Consider the following 10908-nt stretch of genomic DNA (forward strand, 5'->3'; position numbering starts at 1 on the left):
TATAAATCACTTATACATGTAACCAAAAGTTTATTACATTCAAAATTATTATAAACAATCAATTCTAAGTCTTAATTGAGCTTATGAAAGCTCTTTTATCAACCCAAGTACAAAACACGACCAAATTGCAAATAGTTACAGGATTGACGTCATGACATCATCAATTCCACATCGGGACGTCGCCAAAATAGTACGTTAGGTCACGACGGCACGATATCACTTACTGTCAATCGACGTTGCAACAAGAAAAGATGCTTGTCTGGACGTGGACTCTGTTTTTGATAAAAATGAATCATTTAGTACATTTTTTATACTTTTATACCAAACATGTTCACATGATCAACAAATACCAATTTTCTTTAACTCAAAACAATACCAAAAACATGACAAATAGTTCAAGCATCTATATTCAAGTTCTTAACAAGTCAATCACTATAACTTCTAACAATCAAGTCATGCAATCTCCAAACCTTACCTAGGCTAAACCATCTTGAAACATACCTGTAACAACCAAATTTTCAGTGGTACCGAAAACGGTGATTTTGAAACTTCATTCTCCGATGGTCAAGTCTGTAAATATTACAACTTAATATTTACGAGTTAATTATGGTATTATATTGAATTTTGATTTGACGAATTTGTTAATTGTATAGTTAATTAAGGTACAAGTGCTGGAAAATGAGGTATCGAGATCTCATTTTCGTAAATCAAGCCTGTAAATATTTTTATTAAATATTTGTGGAGTTATTGTATAGGTTAATTGAATTTTGGATAGGTAATTTTGCCAAATTAGTGACTGATTAAGGTATAAAGACTAAATCGTAAAAGCAATAAAAGTCTAATTGATATACACTTTTAATTAGCTAAAGGATCAAAGAGAAAATTAACCAATTTTAATTGATGGATAGTGGAATTTTCTGTTAGCATCCATTAAGTTTTAACTAATTAAGGTTAAGATTAATTAAGTATAGTTAATTAGATTAATCTTGATTAATTAGTGATTAATTTATGTATATATATGTGCTAAAATTAATGGAAAGAAAGAGAAAGTTTATCTTTCTCATTTATCCTTAGCCAAATATTCATCAAAAATGGGTGGGAAGTTTCACTCTAAGGTTTCAACATTTGATCCTTCAATTGGTAAGTGAATTCAAGTTTGTTTCTTGTAATCTTTTATGTTTTTGAGATCTCGGGTTCTTGGTTTAGCTAGCCTAGGGATCAATTTGTGAAACTATTAAAGTTTAAAAAAGTTTTCATTGTTAAATCTTGAAGCTTTTGGTACTAAATTGATAGATTCTGAGCTTAGATATAAAAAGTGACTAATTTACAAAGTGAAAGTTGTTAGTTTTGAACATATTGACTAAAGTGTAAATATTTCGAAATTGAGGTTAAATTTCTATAATTTTAGATATAAGAAAGCTTTATAAGGATGAAATTGAGATCGGTTTCAAAATCGAAGCTCAAATTTGAAAGTTAATTTGGTTTTAGGGACTAAATTGAATAAAATGAAAAACTTTAGGAAACATTCAAAATTAAAATTAAATTTTCATATGCATATATTTAAGTGTTGTAGGATATTTGGAATTGATAAATTAAATTAAATTATCATATAGATCAATATTTGAATCGAGTCGAGGTTAATTAAGGAAAAGATAAAATTGATGACTAGTCTCTACGATTCAACTTGTTTGCTGAGTTTTGTTGGGTAAGTTCATATGGTGTAATTATGTGTATTGGTAATATAAATGTGATTGAAATATGAAATTTCTTGTGAGTAAATAAAGTTTTAAAGTTGTTCGATTTGGTACAAAAAGGTGAGAGATGAATTAAATTGTAAAGAAACGTTCTGTTTTGGGATGATATGTATAAGATGACTCTATAGGGATTTAAATAATGCAAATACAATGTTAATTCCCATGTGAACATAGTAAACAATTATGATACGATTGACATGCCAATAAGCTTTTGTGATTTGTAAAAATGTGACATTGATTCTCGTACAAGTAGTGTTTCCAAATTTTCAAAGCGAAAACCATTGCAACAAGTTCTAGATCATGAGTAGGATAATTCTTCTCGTGCGGTTTAAGCTATTGAGAAGTATAAGCAATCACTTTTCCTTCTTGCATCAGTACACAACCCAAACTATTAACTAATGCGTCGCTGAACACATAAATTTCTTTTCCAGATTCAAGCTGAGTTTAAACCGGAGCTTTATTTAACATTGTTTTCAACTGTTCGAAACCTTGCTGACACTATTTTTTACCAAACAAAGTTGACATTTTTCTATAATAACTTCGTTAACGAAAGAACTATCAGCAAGATCCTTTTGCGAATCGCCGATAGTATCTGGTCAATCCCATAAAGCTTCATACTTTATTGACATTCTTTAAAAGCTTCTAGTTAACAATAATTGAGACTTTACTTGGATCAACTCGAATGCCTTCAGTTGCTATCATGTGGCCCAGAAATCTCACTTATCGTAACCAACAGTCACATTTGCTAAACTTGGCATACACAACTTTCAAATGTTGATCATGACCATTTTCATTCTTCGAGTAAATCAATATGTTATTTATGAACACAACAATGAACCGATCAAAATACAGATAAAAAATTATGTTCACCAAATCCATAAATAAGCTTAAACGAAACTACCAAAAACTCATAATGTCCGTATTGAGTTTAAAAAGAAGTTTTCAACACATCCTATTCCTTAACTCTAAGTTGATAATAGCCCGATCGAAGATCAATTTTAGAATACACGGTTGATCCTTTCAGTTGATCAAACAAATCATCAATTTAGGGTAGCATATACTTATTCTTTATAGTGACCTTATTCAATTGTCGGTAATCAATACACAATCTTATTTTTTTTCTTTATTTTTTACTAACAACACTAGAGCTCCCCAATGTGTACACTCGGTCGAATAAATCCTCGATCTAAAAGTTCTTGTAACTAAGTTTTCCATTCTTTCAATTCAGTTGGAGCCATTTTACATGGTGCAATAGAAATCGGTGCAATACGGGGTGCTACTTCAATAGTAAATTCAACCTCTCTTTTAGGCGATAAACCAAGCAATTCTTCGAGGTATACGTCTGTAAATTCTCCAACTGTTAGAACTTTATCTATTTCAGATTGTGACACTCTAGTATCCACAATATAAGCTTAAAACGCTTTACACCATATTCTGATCAATTCACGAGTTGACATCATTGATATTATATTAGTCAAACATTCAAATCTGTCTACCTCAACATTTATCAATTCACTATCCACACTCTGTAGTGATATTCTTTTTTGTTTACAGTTAACCGCAACATCATAAATAGTTAACTAATCCATACCGAAAATTATAACAAACTCATCAAACAGCAGCAACATTAGATCAACTAAAAAATCTCGGCCTTGGATTTTTAATGGATGGTTTATACAAATTTTATTGACAACAACACTTTGACCTAAAGGGTTGGTTACCTGAATATCAAAATTTTTCAACTTTACCCAAACATCAAATTTCGTCAACTCTACTAGTATATCTCTTCCTATTACTAATGAAGTGAAAATGTATGAATGAGTTGATCTAGAATCAATCAAGGCATGCAAAAATATATCAAATAGGGAGAAATTACCAACAATAATGTTAGGAGAAGTAGCCTCCTCTTTGGCCCTAATAGCATAAGCCTTAGCAGGTGCACGAGCCTCATACCTCACTGACATGCCTCTAGTTTCACCTCGATTGGCACCAATACTACCACTAGCTCCCAGTTTTCTACCATTCGTAGAGCTAAAATCGATTTTAAACTTTGTTCATTGCTTTCGTACGACCTTTTCAAGCAATCTCTTCTTAAATGTTCTTTGTAGTCGCATAGAAAACAAGCCTCACTTTTCAATCTATACTCACCATTTGATTTGATGCGGAATCCCGGATCTAGACACAAGAGAAACACAAATTAGAAATAAAACGAGAATAAATAAAATTAGTTAAATAATAATAATAAATAAGAAAAAAAGGATAGATTTGCCCTATGGAACCCTTGGTTAACTTGTAACCAAAAAAGCCAATGATTGAGCGGCTCCCTACGAAACCCCTAGAAGAAGAACCTCTAGAAACACCGATGAACGGGAAAGAAATTTGAATATTGTAACTCCGAAATACCCTCGAAAGTAACAAACTCCAAACTAAATAGCAAGAGAAGAATCACTCTACTCTCAAAAATTTGCCTCACACAAATTTGGAAGAAAACAAATACTCTCTTTTTATTCGACCCCCCAATGTGTAGAAAGCAAGCCTATTTATAGGCAAAATACAAGAGTAATTGAACCCTAATAAAACTCTTTAAAATTATCTAAGAAAATAAATAAATAATAACCTAACCAATAAAATTACTTAACTCATAAGTGATGTGTCCCAACCAATGAGAATTAAGTAAATAATAATAATAAGATACATAAAAGATTAATCCACCAATTTATGGGCTTGCACTATTCCAAGATTGGTCCAGTGAATTGCATTCCCGTATTTGTCAATGTCACGAACATGATGAATTAAATTTGTAGCAACAAAGTCTTGGACAAAAGCATTCATCTTTGATTTTAATTGTCGTGCCTTGCTTCGAGTGATTGGACCACTAGGAAAAACAACCCCTTGAGTGTCACCTCCTTGGCTCATATCATTCTCCCCCTCTTCAAGAAGATTCGTCCTCGAATCTGAACCTACATCAAATTCAAAAGGAGAAAGATCAGAAACATTGAAAGTAACACTAACACTATACTCACCAGGAAGATCAATGCGATAAGCATTGTCATTTATTTTCTTGAGTACTTGGAATGGTCCATCTCCTCGTGCATCAAGTTTATTTTTTCTCTTAGAAGGAAATCGTTCCTTCCTCATATGCACCTATACCCAATCTCCAGGTTCAAACAAGACTTGCTTTCGCCCTTTATTAGCTCGATGTGCATTGGACTCATTCTTTTTCTCAATGGATTTACGAGCCTTCTCATGGATCTCTTTCACTAAATCAGCTTTCCTTTCACCATCTAAATTAGCAATCTCATTTAAAGGTAAAGGAAGTAAATCTAAAACAGTAAGTGGATTAAAGCCATATACAATCTCAAAAGGAGTAAAACTTGTGGAAGAATGAACAGGACGATTATAAGCAAACTCAACATAGGGTATCCATTCTTCCCAAGATTTAACATTCTTACCTATTATGGCTCTAAGCAAAGATCCCAAAACTCAATTTACCACCTCGGTTTGACCATCAATTTGAGGGTGGCATGTAGAAAAGTAAAGTAGTTTAGTACCTAACTTACCCCATAACACCTTCCAAAAGTGACTAAGAAATTTTGCATCTCTATCGGAAACGATAGTCCTTGGGATTCCATGTAATCTCACAACTTCACGAAAAAATAGATCGACAACATGGGTTGCATCATCAGTCTTATGGCATGGAATGAAATGAGCCATTTTAGAAAATTGATCCACAACCACAAAGATGCTATCTCGTCCACGCTTTATCCTTGGTAAACCTATTACAAAATCCATTGAAATGTCAGTCCAAGGTGAACTAGGAACAGGAAGAGGAGTATATAGACCATGAGGCATCACAGTGGATTTAGCTTGTTTACAAGTAATGCAAGTAGAGCAAATTTTCTCAACAAGTTTTCGCATGTTAGGCCAATAAAAATGCTCATGTAAAACATCAAAAGTCTTAGTGACTCCAAAATGACCCATAAGACCACCACTATGAGCCTCTCGAACCAACAATTCTCGCATTGAACACTTTGGTAAGCATAATCTATTATTTCGAAAAAGATAGCCATCATGCTTATAAAATTTGTGAAATGCACTATGTTCACATGCGTCATAAATGCTTGCAAAATCAGAATCAGTGGCATATAAATCTTTGAGATACTCAAAACCTAATAACTTAGTATGCAAAGTACTAAGTAAAGTGTACCTCCTTGATAGAGCATCAGCCACAATATTATCTTTACCTTTCTTATACCTTATAACATAAGGAAAAGATTCAATGAATTCAACCTATCTCGCATGTCGCTTGTTCAACTTACCTTGTCCCTTTAAGTGCTTAAGTGATTCATGGTCAGTGTGAATCACAAACTCCTTTGGTAAAAGGTAATGTTGCCAAACTTCTAATGCCCTTACCAAGGCATACAACTCTTTATCATAGGTCGAATAGTTCAAATGTGTTCCACCAAGTTTTTCACTAAAGTAGGCTAGTGGTTTACTATCTTGCATGAGGACGGCATCTATACCTACACCAGAAGCATCACATTCAATCTCAAAGGTCTTTTCAAAATTAGGTAAAACAAGAATAGGAGCATTACACAATTTATCTTTAAGTTCATTAAATGCTAATTCTTGCTTATCTGTCCAATGACAAGATACATCCTTTTTAATAAGTGCAGTCAAATGCGAAACAATTGTAGAAAAGTTACGAACAAACCTACGGTAGAAACCAGCTAACCCAAGGAAAGACCTTACCTCAGAAACAGTTTTAGGGATAGGCCATTCTTTAATTGCCTTTACCTTCTCCTCATCCATATGGATTCCTATAGAACTTATCACAAAACCCAAAAAAACAAGCTTATCCATACAAAAGGTGCATTTTCCAAGATTAGCAAAGAGTCGTTCATGCCTTAACACATCCAATACTAATTTAACATGCCCAACATGATCATTCAAAGTTTTGCTATAAATCAGTATGTCATCAAAATACACAACGACAAAATTTCCTAAAAAGGTCTAAGTATGTGGTTCATTAATCTCATGAATGTGCTAGGAGCATTAGTTAAGCCAAATGGCATGACTAACCACTCATACAAGGCCATACTTAGTCTTAAAAGCAGTTTTCCATTCATCACATTGTTTCATTCTTATTTGATGGTAACCACTTTTTAAGTCAATTTTAGAGAAAATGCATGCACCGTTAAGCTCATCCAACATATCATCTAATCGAGGAATTGGATATCGATACTTTACCGTAATCTTGTTGACAGCACGACAATCAACACACATTCTCCAAGAACCATCTTTTTTTGGGACGAGAAGTACAGGGACCGCACAAGGGCTTAGACTCTCACGAATCAACCATTTCTCTAAGAGATCTTCAACTTGCCTTTGCAACTCCTTAGTTTCTTGAGATTGCTTCGATAGATCGGTCTATTCGAATACTCGAACCAGGCACAAAGTCAATTTGATGTTCAATCCCTCGTAAAGGAGGTAATCCCTTAAGCATTTCAGAAGGAAATACATCCTCAAAATCCTGCAAAAGATCAACAAAACAACTAGGCAAATGTGTATTAGGGTTAGTCAAAACAAAGTTTTCCCTAAACCTAATAATTACAAATGTTTGTTTTGTACAAAGAGAAAATTTGATATCTCGAATCCTAGCGAATAAACTCACTCTCTCATCTCGTGACTTGTGTGTGCAATCACTCACCAATGTTGGACCTTTAAGTTGGCTTTTAACACTAATGGTCTCTTTACTCTCAGCCTTTTTCAATGATTTTACCTCACTTCCTTTACCCATCTCACTAGCAAGTTTGAGTTGATCATTATAGACTTCTTGAGGAGGAAGTGGAGCCAAAGTAAACTTCTTTCCAAGGAACACAAAGGCATATTGGTTAAGGAAACCATTATGATTTACTCGTCGATCAAACTGCCATGGCCGTCCAAGTAATATGTGCCCAGCTTGCATTGGAACAACATCACACAAAACTTTATCAGAGTATCTACCAATGGAAAATGAAACTAAGCATTATTTAGATACTTTTACCTCCCCACTATCATTCAGCCATTGCAAGCAGTATGGCCTTGGATGCTTCACACAAGGTAGGCCAGGTTTCTCAACAAGGGAAGAACTCACCATATTGGTGCAACTTCCACTATCGATGATCAATGAACTAGGTTGTCCACGAATCAAACATCTCGTGTGGAAAATGTTATCTCTTTGTTCGCGCCCTTCCTCTTTAAACTGGACATTTAAAGCCCTTTGAGCAACAAGTGCTTTCCCACCATACTCCAAGTATTCTTCATACTCATCATGAGTATGCACATCATCAGCATCTTCCAAAGGAGGCATCTCATCTTCGTTATCAGACTCAAAATCAACCTCGCCATCTTCTCGAATCACCAATGACTTTTTATTAGGGCATTCTCGAGCATAGTGACCCCTTCCTTGGCATTTGAAGCAGGTAATATCTTTTGGCTGCTTAATGGCACTAGGAGAAGTAGAAGAAGAAGATGGAGCTCGATTATTAGAAGTAGAACCTTTAAATGAATTAGGTATACCTCTATCTTTGGAGTAAGTTCTAGGCTCATTTGGCTTGAACCGTGCATCTCTCCTATTCCACAATCTATCATCTTGTTTTCGCCAATTTCCTCTCCAAGCAGGATTAGAAACTGAACTAGCACCCCTCGTTGTCCCTTTCTTTTGTAATTGCTTTTCAATGGTAAGTGCGGTTTGAAGCATCTCTTCAACATCCATGTAGTGTTGTAAATCAACTCGATTTGCAATCTCAGGCTTTAGGCCGGCAAGGAATCTAGCCATAGTCACCTCAGCCTCTTCAACAAGATTGGCTCTAATCTGAATAGTCTCCATCTCTTTGTAGTAGTCATCCACAGATCTATCTCCTTGAACAAGATGTTAGAGTCTTTGATGGAGGTCTCGATAATAGCATGGTGGAACAAACCATTTTCGCAAGATGCGCTTCAATTCAACCCAAGTAGTAACAGGTTGCTCTCTATAAAGAATCTTGGTTTTACATAATTGATTCCACCATGTTAGTGCATAATCAATGAACTCAGCGACAGCGTATGTTACCTTTTTCTCATCAGAGTAATTGTAACAAGCAAAGACTGCTTCCATCTTTTCCTCCCAATCAAGGTAAGCATCAGGATCATTCTTCCCTAAGAAAGAAGGAAATTTTGGTTTGGGGGTGTCATTGTTTCGTTCCAACCTTTCTCTAGGTACATAATCAGACTCAAAGTTATCATAAAAAACATGGTCCTCCCTTCGTTTAAAAGTTCGATCTCGCGAATTTGATCGGCTTATAAAGGCTTCGTTCAACTTCTTGTAATTATCGGTAATGTATCTCTCTTGAGTTGTAAGTTTTGTATCAAGATACTCCCTTTGCTCTTGTAACATCTGGGTCATGCGATGTTCGAATTGAGTTTGCAACTTTTTCATCTCTTTTTGTAACAACTCGACCAAAGGATCGTTCTCTCTTTTTTGCTCATCGTCTTCATTTTTACTAGTTTGGGATCTAGTGAGCGGCATGGTATCTGTGAAAGATCAAACAAACAGGAACAAGAAAGAAAAAATAATAATAACCTCACTCGTTAGCTCTCAAAAGAATAACTCTCTGAATGATTCAAAACTTGTAAATATGTTTGGAGAGGATTACTAATCAAGATCAAATAACGGAGGTGCAAACTTCAAAGAAACAATGAAGACCCTAATTGCTCTAAGAGGCCAATAAATTTGACGAGGCAATTTGTAATGGAGGCTACACGGATGAAGGAATTGTGCGTGCATTTAATATCTGCTAACACAAGAAGAAAAAAAGTGTTAGAAAGCATAAGAGAAACAAAAAACGTAGACCTGCAACGATCCCTAACTCTAGAGTCAAAGAAAAGCTTTAATAAGAAGAAAACTTAAGAAAACTCTACCCAAATTTAAAAAAAAAAACAAAAATTAGAAACGTTTGGTGTCTTAAGATTTTCAAAATTTTAAGCTTTAATTATACTTGAGTCAAGAAAAAAAGAAGGAAAAGAAATTCAATTTTGGGAAAAAGAAAAATAAAAATAATAACAATAATAGGAAAAGAAGAAACCTACGTATGAAAGGTAGGCAACTTTTTTTTTGCGATTTTTTTGCTATTTTTTTAGCTTCAAAAATAACACCGAATAGCCTGAAACTGATACCAACTGATGCGGAATCCCGGATCTAGACACAAGAGAAACACAAATTAGAAATAAAACGAGAATAAATAAAATTAGTTAAATAATAATAATAAGAAAAAAAAGGATAGATTTGCCCTATGGAACCCTTGGTTAACTTGTAACCAAAAGCGCCAATGATTGAGCGGCTCCTCACGAAACCCTAGAAGAAGAACCTCTAGAAACACCGATGAGCGGAAAGAAATTTGAATATTGTAACTCAAATACCCTCAAAGTAACAAACTCCAAACTAAATAGCAAGAGAAGAATCACTCTACTCTCAAAATTTGCCTCACACAAATTTGGAAGAAAACAAATACTCTCTTTTATTCGACCCCCCAATGTGTAGAAAGCAACCCTATTTATAGGCAAAATACAAGAGTAATTGAACCCTAATAAAACTCTTTAAAATTATCTAAGAAAATAAATAAATAATAACCTAACCAATAAAATTACTTAACTCATAAGTGATGTGTCCCAACCAATGAGAATTAAGTAAATAATAATAGTAAGATACATAAAAGATTAATCCACCAATTTATGGGCTTGCACTATTCCAAGATTGGTCCAGTGAATTGCATTCCCGTATTTGTCAACGTCACGAACATGATGAATTAAATTTGTAGCAACAAAGTCTTGGACAAAAGCATTCATCTTTGATTTTAATTGTCGTGCCTTGCTTCGAGTGATTGGACCACTAGGAAAAATAACCCCTTGAGTGTCACCTCCTTGGCTCGTATCATGATTTCTTCTACAATGTCCATAAATTGGTTAATCTGCATTACGAATACTTTCACACTAATTACCGACATAGTTTGGGGTCGTCAAATTCTCTGTCTTGGTACACTTTTCCTAGAAATCCCTGACGGAGTAGAGAAACGACTTTGAAAATCTCTTAACTTTTTAGATAGAAGAGTCGGGAAAGATCTTTCATACTCCACTT

Source organism: Gossypium raimondii, chromosome 13, assembly GCF_025698545.1.
Source record: "Gossypium raimondii isolate GPD5lz chromosome 13, ASM2569854v1, whole genome shotgun sequence".
Lineage (NCBI taxonomy): Eukaryota > Viridiplantae > Streptophyta > Magnoliopsida > Malvales > Malvaceae > Gossypium > Gossypium raimondii.